A 16,628-nucleotide genomic window follows, 5' to 3' on the forward strand; every position below is an offset into this window, starting at 1 on the left:
TATTGTGTGTAAAGCACTCAACCCAGTGTCTGACATAGAGTAATAAATTAATAAATTATAGCTGCTTTTACTATTGTAAAATATGATTGCCCTAGGAACATGAGGTCTTTGGTGTGCAGGTACAGGGTGAGGTGGGGATGGGACTGCAGCAGTAATGGGTTGGATCACTGGGGACTTCATGCCATGCTAAGGAGTTAGAGCTTTATCACCAGGCCAAGAAGGAAAAATGGCAGTATCTTCAGCAGGAGAGTGACATCAGATTTATGGTTTAGAAAGGTCACTGGCAGCATATGGCAGCACTTGGTGAAGCTGTGCTTCACTAAGAAATGATGAGGCTCCAACTAAGGCAAGGGCAGCAGGATAAAGAGATGATGTGTATGAGAGATGTTATGGGGACGGAGTTAACTGGACTTAGTGACCAGTAGGATATGAGGGCCAGGAAGGTGGAAGAGTCTAGAATGTTCCTTTGGTTTCTGGCTTAAGTCCCACCACCAGTTGAGATATGGAAGCAATGCAGTAGGGGAAAGATGTGAATTTGGTTTTGGCTCTGTTGAGACTTGGGGACCTGAGGGGCATTCAGGAGTTGCAGCAGCCAGTGGTGTCTCTGGGTGTGGAGCACAGAAGATCTCAGTTGAAGATTAGAATTGCAGTGGATGGAACTTCTCAGTGAGGGTGAAGAGAGACTAGGGACCAAGAGGGGACACAAGCAACCTTGGTATTTAAGCAACAGGCACACCAGGAAGGCTGAAGGGGTATGAAGGATCAGAATGGCAGTGGGAACCCAGGGTTTAAAGGTGAAATTGTTTATACAGATATACATAAAGCACCTGAAGATGCAGACACTTCTGGTATGGGCAGCTAGGACACTGAGAGGAACAGGACAAAATTCCATGGGCAAAATTTGTACTCACTGGACAAGAAGTTTGAGTTTTATTTTCTTTCTTGACAAGTGACCTCTTCTTTCTTTAATCTACATTAGGGAGAGTAATTTGGTTATTTTTATCTATAACACATAATGTTAAAGCTTAAACTTTAGAGATTGTAGATTCACACTCAGTTATAAGTAACAATATGGAGAGGTACAAATTTAACTTTTTAGCAGCTGACTTTATTTCCACCATGGCTTCAAAATTTTCCATTTTTGTCCACTTTCCCTAATGGTGCTGATGGTGGAGGAAGAACTCTGTACATTCTAACTAGTGTGGAGATGGGCCAGGGAAGGAGGCCTCAAGGAGTGAAGGGCTAACTTCACTCCTGGGGCACTAAGAGAAAAGGGAGTTTTTGGTGGAGGTACCTAGGACACATTTTAAAGATGGAGCCTCTCAGGAGAGAGTTTTTGGATAGAAGCCTGGATTTGGGAATGAACCATGAGATGGGGTAGGTGCTGAAAAGCCTTTCTTCATCCAGGCCAGGTGGGTTCCAGGTCCAGCTACTGCAATGCAGCTGGGTGTTTTTGGGTATGTGTGTGGTGGGGGTGAAGGACACACTTTCAAATTTATATTTGTGCTCCATTCCACCACCAAAATAATCTAACATGCCAAACTGATGTCCCTTCTAACATGCCAACCTAACACACCACTTCTAACATGCCCCTTCCCTACTCAAAACTCCCAGCATGGTCCCTGCTGACTTTGCTGCTTCAGCCCTGGACTCCTGCCCTTCCCCACTGTGCTTTCTCTAACCCTGGGGTCTTTGTTTCTATGGTCTATGTCTGGAAGGCTTGCTCCACACTGGTACCTTTCACTGGCAACCCCCTTGGCCTTTCAGGTTTCTTTTTGGAGGGCATCTTCTCCAGGAGGCGATCTTTCTTAAGCCAGTGCAGGCTGCCATGCCTCCTTGGCCCCCGAGGATCACACTATGGTTACAGAAACTGCACTGTATTAGCAGTCTGCCAGGCAGTACATTCTGTGAGAGTAGGAACTGTGTTTTATTCGAGGCTGAATCTCCGGTGTCTAACAACAGTACAGGGACCTAGTAGGTGTTGAGTAGGTATTTCCGCAAGAAAGAGTTCTGAGTATCCATCCTGCAAATGGGTAGGATGGAAAGAGAAGCGATAGGACTGGAGCCAGTGGAGTGGGTGGGTGGCCAGGGAGTCAGAAGAGGGCTGAATGCAGAGTCCTGAGGGCACCCCAACATTTTAGGGCTTTGGGTTTTGAGGAGCCCTCAGGAGAAGGCGATGGCACCCCACTCCAGTACTCTTGCCTGGAAAATCCCATGGACGAGGAGCCTGGTAGGCTACAGTCCATGGGGTCGTGAAGGGTCGGACACGACTGAGCGACTTCACTTTCACTTTTCCTTTCATGCACTGGAGGAAATGGCAACCCACTCCAGTGTGCTTGCCTGGAGAATCCCAAGGACGGGGGAACCTAGTGGGCTGCCGTCTATGGGGTCGCACAGAGTCGGACACGACTGAAGCGACTTAGAAGCAGCAGCAGCAGCAGCAGCAGCAAGAAGACTAGGAAGGAGTGGCTAGAGAGATCAGAGGAACCAGCATCCCAGAGACCAAGGAGTTTGCAGAGGCAGGGGAGGTGGTCCATAGTGCCAAGGTGGACCCACCCCTTCTACCTCTCCTCAGCGCGAGGGCATGTGTGTGTGTGTGTGTGTGTGTGTGTGTGTGCGCGCGCGCGAGCGCGCTCGCGTGTCTGTGGTGGTGGTGTCGGGGACAGTCGGGATCATCTGTGTCCCTCGAGTCCCGTGTAGCTGGAGCTCTCTTCAAAAGGCCTTGGAGTAAGAGAGCCTGGGGAAGGGAGGAGTGAGAAGGAAATCGTGACTCTTCTGGGTTCTAGTTCTGGCTGTACCGCCGCCGGTCCGGGTGAGCCTGGGAGTCCCTTTCTCTCCCGGCCTCAGTCTCCCAGTGGATACCCGGCGGACGCTGCGCGCCCAGGCAGGAGCTGGCCAAGGCCGGCGGAGGCAGGGCCCGGGTGGGAGCGGGACCGCCCACTGCGGCGGGCCGGGACCTCCGGGGCCCGCGGAGGCGGCGCGCAGGGCTCCTCCCCCGGGGCGGGGGTCGCGGCGCCGGCAGCTGGCAGCCCCGCAGCTGCAGCCTCAGCACCTGCCGCGGCCAGACGGCGCGGGCGGGCGCGGCCGGGCCGTGCGCCCCCCTCCTCCGGCTGCAGCCGCGGCGCGGGAGGCGGAGCCCGAGCCGATCCCGAGCCGAGCCGCTGGCCGAGCCTTGCCCGCGTCCGTGCCGCCGCCGGGCGGGGCCGCCCCTAGCCGAGAGCGTCAGCCCGCCAGGTCCGCGTCCGCGCGGGCGGCGCTTCCTTGCAGGTAAGGGCGAGGTCCCGGCGCCGCAAAGTTTTGGGGGGGGACTGCAGGTCCCTACGCCCCGGGCCTGCGCCTCCGGGAGCTACAGACTGCCTGTCCCCGCAGCTTCCTCCGCGCCGCCCTCCGCCGTGCGCTCCGCTTGCACCACCGGCCCCTGGTGACCCGCGCCCGCCTCCAGTCCTAGAGCCCCCACTCCTGGCGGGGGGCGCGCGTCCCGGTCTCGCTCAGGGCCTGCGGTGGTTAAATCTTTACACAGTATCAATGTATTGCTTAAGTTTTCGAGATCTGCATGGCATAGTGCAAAAGAGCGGCAAACCGGGCGACCTGAGTTCAAGTGCGCCCACGGCCAGCGGCCAACTTTCTGAGTGACCGCAGACCAACTCGCCCTACCCCGTCTCTACGGCCACACCTGGACCGGGAGGGGTTTGCCAGGGGCGATCACCTGAAGCGTCCTGCCTTATTGCCACTTAGTGAGTCGCGGGGCACCCCTGAGTGTCTCAGTTCCACAGCTCCTTGGGGGTGTAGAGAAATGTTGGGACCTTACAGAAGTCAGTCTCAGGGGTCAAGTTGCTAACCTGCAGCAGCTCTGGCTGAGCTTTAGGAGGAGTGTTGAGTCAGCCTTTGGAAATAGCGGATGCTCCCAGGGCGGGGAGCCAGGGGGCCCCTGGCTTCTGGTGGCTGCTCTGCCATTCACTGACTATGTGACCTTGGGCAAGTACCCCCTACCAGTTTTGCCACCCATAAAAAGGTGGGGGCGGGTGTTGAGTTCACTACCTGATCGTTGAGATCCTTCGGCTATAAACCTGATGAAGTGAAATCTCCTGGTCTCTGTATTTGGGGAGGGACTATTTCACCAGGAATCCACACAGCACTTGCAAATAGGCGTTTAGGAAATAAAGGAGACATTGGCAGTTTGTTTCGAGTTCTGAAATAGACATGGTAAGGATTGGTGAATGCTCACCTTTCCCCCTTCAGAGCTTTGGACCATCATAAAATATTTAAGGGCATAATGATTTGTTTTCAAAGTGGCTTGTAGATCAGGAAGCATTTCTGTTTGTGAGTCGGTTATTTTAGTAAAAACCTCAAATAATTGTGTGGGGAAAAAATAATTCACTGATCTAAGGGTCCTAACGTAGAGGCCAGCATCTCCTAGTTTCTAGTCTAAAGCCACAGACTAAGATGTTTTCCAATCAAGACAATTTGAAATCACTTATAGACCAGATATCCTTTGGTGGATGTTCAGCATAGCTGTGATTGGAGAGGCCAACAGTTAGGCAAGTGCGTATTTTCCAGGACAAGTGAGTTCTGGTGCATCCACAGCAGAACAAACTCAAGGTGGCTAACTGTGACATCCTAGCAGTTGAACTTTGTCCTTTGCCCAGTCTCTTACCAACACCACCCACCCCCCATCTCCTGCTTGTGCTGCAATTAGTGACTCCCCAGTGTGTGGGTGAAATCCATTACTATGAAAGGATTCTTATGGAAGTGATTTTATTATTTGATTTCCTTCCTAGACTTCCCGGTTTTAAGTTTCAAGCTTTATGAAATCAGAGGACTAATGAGAGTGTGTTTTGGGACTGGAGCAGGAAAATGGCAGAATTGTGGCACATAAATCATAAATTTGCCTTTCCTGAACAATACTCTGTAATTGAAGCTAATTTGTTCAGAGCCTTCGATCTCTCAGATGCCTCCCAGTGCCACCAGTCTTTCCCCTCTTCATTTTTCAGTGGTTCAGCAAGAACTTTCTCAACTCATTCTGGAGGAAACAAAGAGGTAAAATACTGATGGGCTCTACCCTCAAGGAGCTCAGATTTTAGTGAGAAATAAAGAGAAATAGCACAGGGCATTCTGGGAGCTAAACCCTGGGACCTCTGGGAATGTCATGGGGAGTGAATTCTAACTGGGGAGACTGGGGACATGCACACCATGGAAAGTGGAAGGAAGAAGAGGATTCAACAGGTGGTGAAAAGTGGAAAGACCATTTTAGATCACAGCACTAGAATGAGCAAAGATACACAGGTAGGAAAGCACAGGGCCCAGACGAAGAACAGCAAGTCTGGTGGAAGCACAAGAGAGGGCAGAATGCCTCAGAGCAGAGGACAGTGGAAAGTGATTCAGAAGGCACTGACCCTGGGCTGGGATCCACACTGGTCTGGGGATGTTGGCCCTCTGAGCCTCACTTTTCTCCTTTTTCAAAGGGGAATAATAATAATTCCAGACTCACAGGGTTAAATGAGGTCTTGTGTGTAAAAGTGTCTTAACAGAGTGTTTGCGTACAATGAGTGTTTGATAAGTTAGTTCCTTTTAATAGCAGATTCATAGGCAAGTTCCCTAAATGTTGGAGTATGTAAATAGTACTTTTGTTTTAGCAATCTGTATTGTGTTAGAGGGCTTCCCTAATAGCTCAGTTGGTAAAGAATCTGCCTGCAATGCAGGAGACCTGGGTTCGTTCTGTGGGTTGGGAAGATCCCTTTGAGAAGGGAAAAGCTACCCACTCCAGTATTCCAGCATGGAGAATTCCACGAACTGTATAATTCATGGGGTTGCAAAGAGTTGGACATGACTGAGAGACTTTCACTTTCACTTTTCATTGTGTTAGAACCCCTCCACCAGGACGGAGTTCCTATGACAGTGTGATTTGTATTCAAGATGCCTCCTGATTGAAGGTGTGGGGGCTTTTTGTTCTTTGGAGGTTGCTTGGACCATAACTGACATCAACAGCAGCCAGTGACCTGCAAGTACTGTTCAGTGGTGGAAGGCTACAGAGGGATAAATTGGAAGATGGAATCTCTGCCTCCCACAAGCTTATCATTAGTGCTCAAGGACCTGGGTTTGGGGGACTTGACTGCCAGACACAGTTATAAATAGGTCAGTCTTGTCCATATATACTGGGAACTGGGTGCCTGCTCTCATCTGCCTAGTGTAGGGAGGGGCATTTGTAGTAGCCAAGGAAGAAGAAGAGGACAGGGGGGTAAAGGACAGCATTGCAATACCTGGGTAGCGCCATGTAGCATCCAAAGCACTATCCTTCATTTGCTTATTCAATAGTTATTCATAGAACATTCTCTGTGCCAGAGAATTATTCTAGGTGCCCCAGGAATACACTGGAACAAAAGGCAAGATCCCTGCATTCCTGGAGTATATATTCTAGTTGGACAAACATAATAAACAAACAATACATAAATAAGATAATTGCAGGTGGTGCTAAGGGCTGGGAAGGAAATAAGCAGGGTAATGTGAGAGAAGGTAGGTAGTGGAGTGCTCCATTTGAGGGTGGGCAGGCAAGGCCTGTCTGAGCCATGGAGAGGCAGCGAGAGAGGGAGCCAGTCATGCCTGAAACTGAGAGAGGCAGCCCAGCTCTGGAAGAGGTGGGGTAACTGTAAAGAAGTGTGCAGACTCTGGGGCCACACCGCCTGGAGTCCTGGTCCCCCGACAACTAAATATATTCCACGGTCAGGTTATATATAGTCTTCTGGGTTTCTTCATCTATAAACTGGGGGTAATAATCCTACTTGATAGGGTTGCTTTGAGGATTACATGTGTTGTTATATTAGAATAGAGCCAGGGATGTAGCAAGCTTCCAGGCAGAGGGAACAGCAGATGCAAAGGCCTGGAGGTCTGAAGGAACTTGGTGGGTTCTAGGCCTAGATGGGCTGTCTGGACAGATGTCATCTTCACTGTTATTAAGGAGATTCTGGAGCAGGTTGTCTGCCCCTTGAATGTAAAACTATGTTTTTGGAGTTTTGGAAAGAGACACATCCAGCCAACCACCCTCTCACCTTCAGGACTGGGCCCCGGGGGTGTGGTAAGCTGCTGTTTCTGCTTTGGGATGTCTCACTGTAGACCCAGTTCTGCAGGTAAGGTGGAAGCTGGTCTGAGAGAACTGGCCACAATGAACTACAGAGGCTGGAGCCCTCAGGCATCCACGAGTCAGTCTGCTTTGGTGGACACAGTTCAAGTTCATTAAAGTTGTTGACAGTTCACTTAAAAAAAAAACAAAAACCTTGTCTCTGCATCCCTTCCCTGTAGGCTCCTCCTTTCCTCTCTGTCCCTCCTTCACTTCTCTTTTCCCTTATCTCCTCTCTCTCTCTGCAACTCTGTAGAGTAATGCCCATGGAGGTACCCAGGGCACCCCCATAGATGTGCCCAGGGGAAGCTTGACTGGGGCTGAGCCCATGGTGGTATCAAAGCTAGCCTTGCCTGCCTGCTGTGGGATCCCCGATGGCCAGCATTCCCCTCCCCCTCCAAGCCAGGAGCCGCACAGCAGGGGAGAATGATCATCTTGTTCCCTTGATCCCTCCGTCCTTAAATCTAATCACTCATCAAGTGATTTTTTTACTTCTAAAGTCTCTCTCAAACACATCCTACTCCTTCCACTCTCTCTCTGAGTGTCAAACTTATTTCTTCTAACATGTGGTCCAGAGGCCTTCAGTGGGTCCCTTGTATATGGGGAATGAAGTCCAGGGACCTCAGCCTAGCAGACACGATGGGCTGTCTTCATCCTGCCTCAGTCCCTCTTCTCCTTCACCCTGTCCTCCATGCATAATCCCTACCCCCCGCACCCAGGGCTAGGGCTTTGCTCATCCATCCATATGGCCCCTCTGCCTAGCATTCACCTCAGCCCTGGTGGTCTTGCCCTCGCCTGAAGGTCCAGCTCAAATCTGATTTGTCCTGGGAATTGTCTTCCTTATCCCCTTGTCCCAGGCAGGATCTTCATCTTCACCTGACCTCCCTTCTGCAGTTGGTACCTCTTATGAAGCAGCATCACTGTCAACCTTGAAGGATTCTGTGTGTGGCCACTTGTGTATTTGGCCATGGCCTTGAGAAGTCCTTGGGAGGGTGGGCATAACCCCCCTCTTACCTCTACCCCACAGCCCTTCTCACAGAGCCCAGCCCTAGTGATGACTTTGCCATACTGGAGTAACAGAAACTGGTGATTTTATGAGTTCTGAAATGGTTTGAATCAGGCCAGAAATATGATGCTAATGCACAGGGGGTGTGGTCCTCAGCTAAATTCCCTTGTGACATTCAGATGCCTTGAAATGTAGGCCCTTCATTTGGTGAAGACTTGATGTAACCTCAGAGATGAGTCTGAGTTTAGCTTATTCAGTATGGCCTATATTATTAAATGGGCCTCCCTGGTAGCTTATTGGTAAAGAATCTACCTTCAATGCAGGAGATGCAGGTTCGATCCCTAAGTTGGGAAGATCCCCTGGAGAAGGAAATGGCAACCTGCTCCAGTTTTCTTACCTGGGAAATCCCATGGACAGAGGAACCTGGCAGGCTGCAGTCTACCGGTCACAAGCACATAAGTGTCAGACACAACTTAGTGACTAAACAACCCATTTTAATAAATATGCTATGTAAAATTTGAAATTTCAAGTTAGACAGACTTGGTAATAATTGTTCATATTGTAGAAGGATTCTGCCCTATACTCAAAGATTTGATGTGGGAAACTTTCAAATACCAAGCATGCCTGTGTACTTAATACCAATCAGTATATAAAGTTCTGATTTATGCAAAGCTGTTGTAGCTGTACTTCTACGATAGTCCAAGATACACACCAAACTTACCACACATTCATGGAAGCAGGGTAAAACAGTCTTACATTTATTTTGGTAACTACAGATTATATTATGCAGCTCTGCAAATGTAAGGATTTTTTACAAAGTTAACTCTCTGCTTGAAGGACCATGGGCAGCCTGATTTAGTGCCTGGCTGATCGATGTGAGGGCAGTAGCCAGTTATGTTCACTAAAGTGAAACAACATTTTCAGGGACCCACTTGATGTTTGGAGACCTTTTTGCCAGTGGTTAGAAATGGTTCAGGCTTCCAGTCATTTCACAAAGTGGCTGCTAAATGATGTGTGTGCTTAACACTGGTTCTTATGGAAAAAAGAAAAAAAAGAAGGAAAAACTCTAATTACAGGCTAGAAATGGTATGGTGGTAAATCTAAAAGTATGAAAGTGTGTTCTTTTGACCTCTCTTGAAGAATGATTGGAGAAGCTCAGCCTTTTCAGCAAAAGCGTAACATGGCAAACTGTCAAAATCCTGAACAGAAAGAGCTTCAGAGGAATTCATCCGGATGCAACAGTGCTTAGTTCTCTGAGACTTAGACTTAAGAGATGACAGATGTGCAGGCAGACGTGAAAGGCTGCATTTCCTGTTCTCTGAATATCCAGAATATAGGGTGTAGGCTAGAACTTGTAACATCCAGTGGTAACAATGCCATCCGCTGTCCCCGCCGGGGTCGACATGGTTAAACTTCTGGGCTACTGCTTCGTAGTTCAGTTTATTCCATATATATGATTCAGAAGGGTGCAAGAGGAAAAGCAGTTATCAAAATAAAGATGAGGGTGCCGTTTATTTGTTCTTACGAAAGTAATTCAGTTGGTAGCCGGAGTCTGTGTTCTCTCTGGTTTTCACTGGAGAAGGGCATCAAGCCCAGGCTGTTCAGGGCTCCTCTGGGACTGGTGCACGTGCTGTTGGCCCCTGGCCAACTTACAGGTGATGTCTGTACAGAAGTATATATTTTTCCTCTTCCTTCCTCCTTGGGAACGAGGGACATTTTGAATATAGAAACAGGAAGAATTGATTCTTTTTGGAGCTCATTCCTGGGTAGTGGCAATACTCAGTGCTTCACAAAAGCTGTGTAATAAGTTTTAGTGAGAGCGTTCCCTGTCTGTATGCCGAAAACCTAGATTCACACAGGATATTTTAGCCACAAGGCACAGACCTTCAAACAAAGTTGCCAACCCTGAAGAAGATCAAGTGTAGCCTTTGTTTGGCGCAGGAATTTCCCTAGCACACCCAGCCTCTGCGCACAGACCTGCCTGTCCCTGAGGCATTCCTAGTCCCTTGTCAGTTGGCTCTGATTATTAGAAGGTTCTTCATTATGCTGAACCCAGCTCTTCCTCCAGGCAACAGCTGCCCCATTGGCCTTGATTCTGCTCTATGAAGCCCTGTACAAAAATCCATTTCTTTTCCCATGACAGCCTTTTTAGCCATTTGGACATTCAAAGACAGGGATAAGTTCCCAGAGTCTTTACTTCTTTAGTCAGAATGCCCCCAGTTTATCCAGTCCCCTGGAAAAGACAGAGCTGAGAATTGGACACAGCTGTGCAGGTGGGGTTCAGGAGCCTCACTTCAGAGTCTGGCCTTGTATTAACATACCTGTGGCCCAGTTGGGCTCCCTGTGAGCCCGTTTTTCAGTCACTCAGTCGTGTCCGACTCTTGGTGATTTCATGGACTGCCACATGCTAGGCTTCCCTGTCCTTCACTGTCTCTTGAAGTTTGCTCAGACTCATGTCCATTGATTCCATGATACCATCCAACCATTTCATCCTCTGCTGTCCCCTTATCCTTCTGCCTTCAATCTTACCCAGCATCAGGGTCTTTTCAAATGAGTCAGCTGTTTGCATCAGGAGTTTTAGCTTCAGCATGTGTCCTTCCAATGAGTATTCAGGGTTGGTTTCCTTTAGGATTGACTGGTTTGATCTCCTTGCTGCCCAAGGGACTCTCAAGAGTCTTTTCCAGCACCACAGTTTGAAAGCATCAATTCTTCAGTGCTCAGCCTTCCTTATGGTACAACTCTCACATCAGTACATGACTACTGGAAAAACCATAGCTTTGACTGGATGGACCTTTGTCACCAAAATGATGTCCTGCTTTTTAATACGCTGTCTAGGTTTGTCATACCTTTTCTTCCAAGGAGAAAATGTCTTTAATTTCATGGCTGCAGTCACAGTCCACAGTGATTTTGGAGCCCAAGAAAATAAAGTCTGTCACTGTTTCCATTTTTTTCCCCATCTATTTGCTGTGAAGTGATGGGACCAGATGCCATGATCTTAGTTTCTTGAATGTTGAGTTTTAAGCCTATTTTTCACTCTCCTCTTTCACTTTCATCAAGAGGCTCTTTATCCTCTTTCCTTTCTGCCATAGGGTAGTGTCATCTGCTTATCTGAGGTTATTGATATTTCTCCTGCAGTCTTGCTTTCAGCTGTGCTTCATCCAGCCCAGCATTTTGCATGATGTGCTCTGCATATAGTTTGCTATCAGCTGCTTCTTCTGGGCTTTACATGGGCCACTGGGGACTGCATGCACGTTGGTGTCACAGAGACCAGGTGGGCCATGGAGGAGTGTCCCGGATCAGTGGCTGACACAGAGCGGCTCTGGGTGAGTCTGCCCCATCTCTGTCTGGGACTCAGATCCCTCATCAGATCACTCCATTACTTTTTTCTGGCTGCTGTGACAAATCCCCACAACTTTGACTTAAAACAACAGGAATCTATTCTCTCAATAGTTGTGGAGACCAGAAGTCTGAAATCAGGGTGTCGGCAGGGCCATACTCCCTCTGGAGGCTCTAAGGAACCATTCTGTCTCTGCTTCTTCCAACTCCTGGTAGCTGCTGGCACTTACTGAGTTGTGGCTGCTTCACTCCAGTTTCTGCTTCCTTAGTCACATTGTCTCCTTCTCTTCCATCCATCAAATCTCCCTTTGCCTCACTTTTATAGAGACATGCGTGCATGCTAAGTCATTTCAGTCTTGTCTGATTCTTTGCGACCCTGTAGACTGTGGCCCACCAGTCTCCTCTGTCCATGGGATTCTCCAGGCAAGAATACTGGAGTGGGTTGCCATGCCCTACTCCAGGGGATCTTTGCAACCCAGGGATCGAACTCACCTCTCTTATGTCTCCTGTATTGGCAGGCAGTTCTTTACCACTAGTGCCACCTGGAAAGCCCGATAGATTAAAGGCCAACCTGAATAATCCAGGATAAGATCCTTAACTTAATGCAGTGACCCTGTTTCCAAGTCAGCTAACATTTTCAGTTTCTTGGGATTAAAGCGTGAACATTTTTTTTTTTAGTGGGCCTTTGTCTACTTTTTTTGCTTTTTTTTAAACTCTACTTTTTCTACTTATGTGACTATCCTTCTTCTTCTTCTTCTTTTTGCATTTTTAAGCTGTATTTTATAGATGAAGGAACTAAGTGTCAGGGAAATTGCCTAAGCTAAGACCTCTCCACTAATACAAGGTGGAGCTGGGGTCAAATTCAGTTCTCCTGACACCTCTCATGACTGTTCGTTCTCTCAATTATATTTGGACCCAGCTCTCCAGGTCAGCCTTGAGTCTTCATTCTGCATGTTTCATGTCTCTTCCTTCAGCATCATGGCTGCTACTCTGAGGGTGCTGAGCCTGCTCTAATCCACTCCACCATAGATGTAGGAGGGGCTCACGGATTAGGCTGCCAGGGAGAATGCAGGTGTTTCTAGTCCACCTGTCATCTTTAGGCATGCTCTGGCTGATCAGGGGGAGTTTTTATCAATGTAAAGGAGAAGCTGTGTCTATTAAAATATTCATTACCAGGTCTTAGACTTAGGGGAGATCCCACAATGAACATGCTCTGGGTAGAGAAGGGACATGTAGAGGAAGACTTAATGTCCTTGAATTTCCCCTCTAATTTAGTCCAAGTTTGACTCACTGAACTCGAGGGAAATTATTTATATTGTCAGTGCCCAAGTTCATGTCTCTTTCTATCAGTGATGAGGCAATGGTGCTTTGCAGCGCTGAACGCACATTGCAGTGTGATCTTCTTGCCCTTCAGCTAGCTGAAGTTCACAGTCCTTTAAGTGGGGTCTTCCATCTGCTGCTGGCTAATGAGCTCTCCAAATGCAATGCATAGCAAAATATGCTTCCCTGCCCCTCCAAAAGTGCGTGCACCACTTCGTTTGCACTTGACATTCCAGAGTACCAGAGAGGCCTAGGGCAAGCAGGAGTGTTGGGTCTGTTGAGGCAGGTGGGGGAGCTGAGAAGAAGCAGAGGGAAGGGAGCGGCTGGGAGGACCTGGCACCGAGCAGTGCCAGGCTCTCTGCTTGTGGCCGTCACTGCTGATCCAGGATTACGGCTCACACCTGCCCAGAGCGGCCTCCTGGACCGCTGCTCCACTCAGTTCAATATGCTTTGCTAAGAAAGGCCTGTGTGGGGAAGGGGACAGGAGGGTTCAGGAGGGGAGTGGAGACAGGTGAATCAGATGGCTCTTGCCCAGCCTGGAGGAAGTCAGTGTGGGGCAAAGTGCTGCATGTTACAGAGACTAACAGGAGCCCAGCAGAGGGCTGGCCATGCCTCGGGTGATGGCTGGGAAGGCTTTGAGGAGGGACTGGCATTTGAACTAAGCCCTCAGGGGAAAGGCAGATAGAGCAGTCCACCCAAAGGTGCCCTCAGTTGTGTCCCCACCAGGACCCTAGATTGCCCCCTTCCTGGTCATCCACTGGACATGACCTGGATAAACCTCAGGTCTGAAAGGGACCTTCAGTTCAGTTCAGTTCAGTCGCTCAGCCGTGTCCGACTCTTTGTGACCCCACGGACTGCAGCACGCCAGGCCTCCCTGTCCATCACCAACTCCTGGAGTTTACCCAAACTCATGTCCATTTACTTGGTGATGCCATCCAACCATTTCAATGTCCAGTAAAGCAGATATTCCACTTTACGGCTTGGAGCCCTAAGGGCAGAAGAGGGGGAGCATGTCAGAGATTTCTACTCAATTTATTTGCTGGATGTAAAGAACATCAACTTCCCATTTTGACAAGACTTGTTTGGTGTAGCCGCTTGGAAATATCCCCACATCAAAGTGTCCTGTGTTGTCTGGGAGGTCTCTTCCAAGCTAGGAGAGCCCTCCTCCCCAACTCTGTCATCCCTCCTGGATAACACTCCCTGGGATCTGTGGTCATGGGATGTTTCCATGTAACCTGCCCCACTTGGCTGTGAGCTTCTCCCAGGTAGGGACAAGCCTGGTTCAATCTAAAGCCAAAAAGAGGCCTGGTCCTGGGCAGAGGCTTGTCATACAGTGTTGACTGATGAAACCAAGGGCTATGGTTCTGATGACTGCCTTGCTTGCATCTGGCTCCCAGCTGCCCCATTGCTTTTAAGTCGTGAGTGCTATCCTCTAAGTCGAGGGCAAATACGGGCCTCTTGTTTCTCTGTCTTATACCTGTTTCTGCAGTGGGTCTAGCCTGTCAGCCAAGTGCTCGTGAAGGGTGGTGCCTGCTCTCTGCCTTTTCAGAGGGTGGGGAGGCTGCAGACCTAACATTCAGCATCTGGAGCTGCTGCCTGTCACCCTGAGATATGGCCAGGGCTACCTGTGACCTCACGCAGTAGCAAGCACCTGGGCTTTGGCCTCAGTCAGACCCAGGTCTACTAGCTGTGTAAACTGAGACACATAATTTACTTGTTTATTTAATTGATTATCTGTGAGTGTTAAACTTATAGAAGACACAGAGAGGACAGGATTGCTGTTTTCTACCTGTATGTGGTTAAATATTCAATAAGAGTCAATTTCCTTTTTATATTATCTGAAGGGCTGTCATGGAGAAGAAAGATAAAGCTTGTTCTCTGTGTTAGAGGCTGTCCAAAACCAAAGTTAGTTACCCCCAGTTTGTCATCCTTTCTAAGTTCCATCAAACCCCTCAGCCTCCTAATTTCTCAAGCATTGCTAACATCTTTGATTTCTTTCTCTCTTCCACCTGCTAATTACCACCAGCTCTCTGTGTATTTGGAGAAGCTGCTTCCCATGTCTGAGGCTCTGTTTCCTATATGTCTATGTTAGTCACTGAGTCATGTCCGACTCTTTGCAACCCTGTGGACTGTAGACCGCCAAGCTCCTCTGTCCTTGGAATTATCCAGGCAGGAATACTGGAGTGGGTTGCCATTCCCTTCTACTGGGAATCTTCCTGACGCAGGGATCAAACCTGGGTCTCCTGCATTGCAGGTGGATTCTTTACTGAGACACAAGGGAAGCCCATATGTGGACTAGATTTTTTCTAGGGTCCTTTCCAGCCCTCCAGTGCCACACAGCCATGGACTTTGAGGAGATATCCCACTTCCAAGGGCAGAGAAGCCCCAGAAAGATGGTAGGAGCTATGAAATTGCATTTAGAATCAAACCCCATACCTGCCAGAGCTGCTCAGAGGGCGCAAATAAACCTTGTACACACCAGGACCCACAGAGACTGACACAAAACTGTGTTTGAGTGTCTCCTGCAGAGGTACGGGTCAGCAGTGGACTGCTGCAGGGGCAGGGCATCTGGGTGCAGTAGACCTGGGTATGGCATAAGCCCTCTTGGAGGAGGTCACCATTAACCCCACCATACAGCTACCAGGGCTTACACAGAACTGAGGAAACAGACTCTTGGAGGGCACAAACAAAACCTTGTGTGCACCAGGACCCAGGAGAAAGGAGCAGTGACCTCACAAGAGACTGACCCAGACTTGCCTGTAAAGTGTCCAGGAGTCTCAGGTGGAGGTGTGGATCGGTGGTGGCCTGCTGCAGGGTTGGGGGCACTGAGTGTAGCAGTGCATGCATGGGACCTTTTGAAGGATGAAACCATTATCTTCATTGCCTCCACCATAGTTTGGCCTCAGGTCAAACAACAGGGAGGGAACACAGCCCTGCCCATCAACAGAAAATTGGATTAAAGATTTATTGAGCATGGCCCCACCCATCAGAACAAGACCCAGTTTCCCCCTCAGTCAGTCTCTCCCATCAGGAAGCTTCCATAAGCCTCTTATCCTTCTCCATCAGAGGGCAGACAGAATGAAAACCACAGTCACAGAAAACTAACCAACCTGATCACATGGACCACAGCCTTGTCTAACCCAATGAAACCTAGAGCCATGCCGTGTAGGGCCACCCAAGACGGACAGGCCATGGTGGAGAGTTCTGACAAAACATCGTGCACTGGAGAAAGGAATGGCAAACCATTTCAGTATTCTTGCCTTGAGAACCCCATGAACAGTATGAAAAGGCAAAAAGATAGGACACTGAAAGATGAACTCCCCAGGTCAGTAGGTGCCCAATATGCTACTGGAGATCAGTGGATATATAACTCCAGAAAGAATGAAGGGACGGAGAACACCCAGTTGTGGTGATGTGACTGGTGCTGGAGGTAAAGTCTGATGCTGTAAAGAGTGATATTTCATAGGAATCTGGAATGTTAGCTCCATGAATCAAGGCCAATTGGAAGTGGTCAAACAGGAGATGGCAAGAGTGAACATCAACATTTTAGGAATGAGAGAACTAAAATGAACTGGAATGGGTGAATTTAACTCATATGACCATTATATCTACTACTGTGGCCAAGAAACGCTTAGAAGAAATGGAGTAGCCATCATAGTCAACAAAAGAGTCAGAAATGCAGTACTTGGATGCAGTCTCAAAAATGACAGAATGATCTCTGTTCATTTTCAAGGCAGACTATTCAGTATCACAGTAATCCAAGTCCATGCCCCAACCAGTAATGCTGAAGAAGCTGAAGTTGAATGATTCTATGAAGACCTACAAGACCTTCTAGAACTAACACCCAAAAAAGAT

At 48.7% G+C, this 16,628-nt stretch overlaps 1 protein-coding gene across 1 annotated transcript in view; it reads left to right on the top strand.

Annotated features, from left to right (window-relative positions):
* The first annotated feature begins 3,040 nt into the window (after positions 1-3,040).
* Positions 3,041-16,628, top strand: part of FRMPD1 (FERM and PDZ domain containing 1) — a 109,053-nt gene continuing 95,465 nt past the window's right edge. The window contains exon 1 of the mRNA XM_005210184.5: positions 3,041-3,267. The gene's annotated coding sequence lies outside the window, so the exon portion shown is untranslated. The remainder of the gene's footprint in view (positions 3,268-16,628) is intronic.

The sequence above is a fragment of the Bos taurus genome, chromosome 8 (assembly GCF_002263795.3).
Source record: "Bos taurus isolate L1 Dominette 01449 registration number 42190680 breed Hereford chromosome 8, ARS-UCD2.0, whole genome shotgun sequence".
Lineage (NCBI taxonomy): Eukaryota > Metazoa > Chordata > Mammalia > Artiodactyla > Bovidae > Bos > Bos taurus.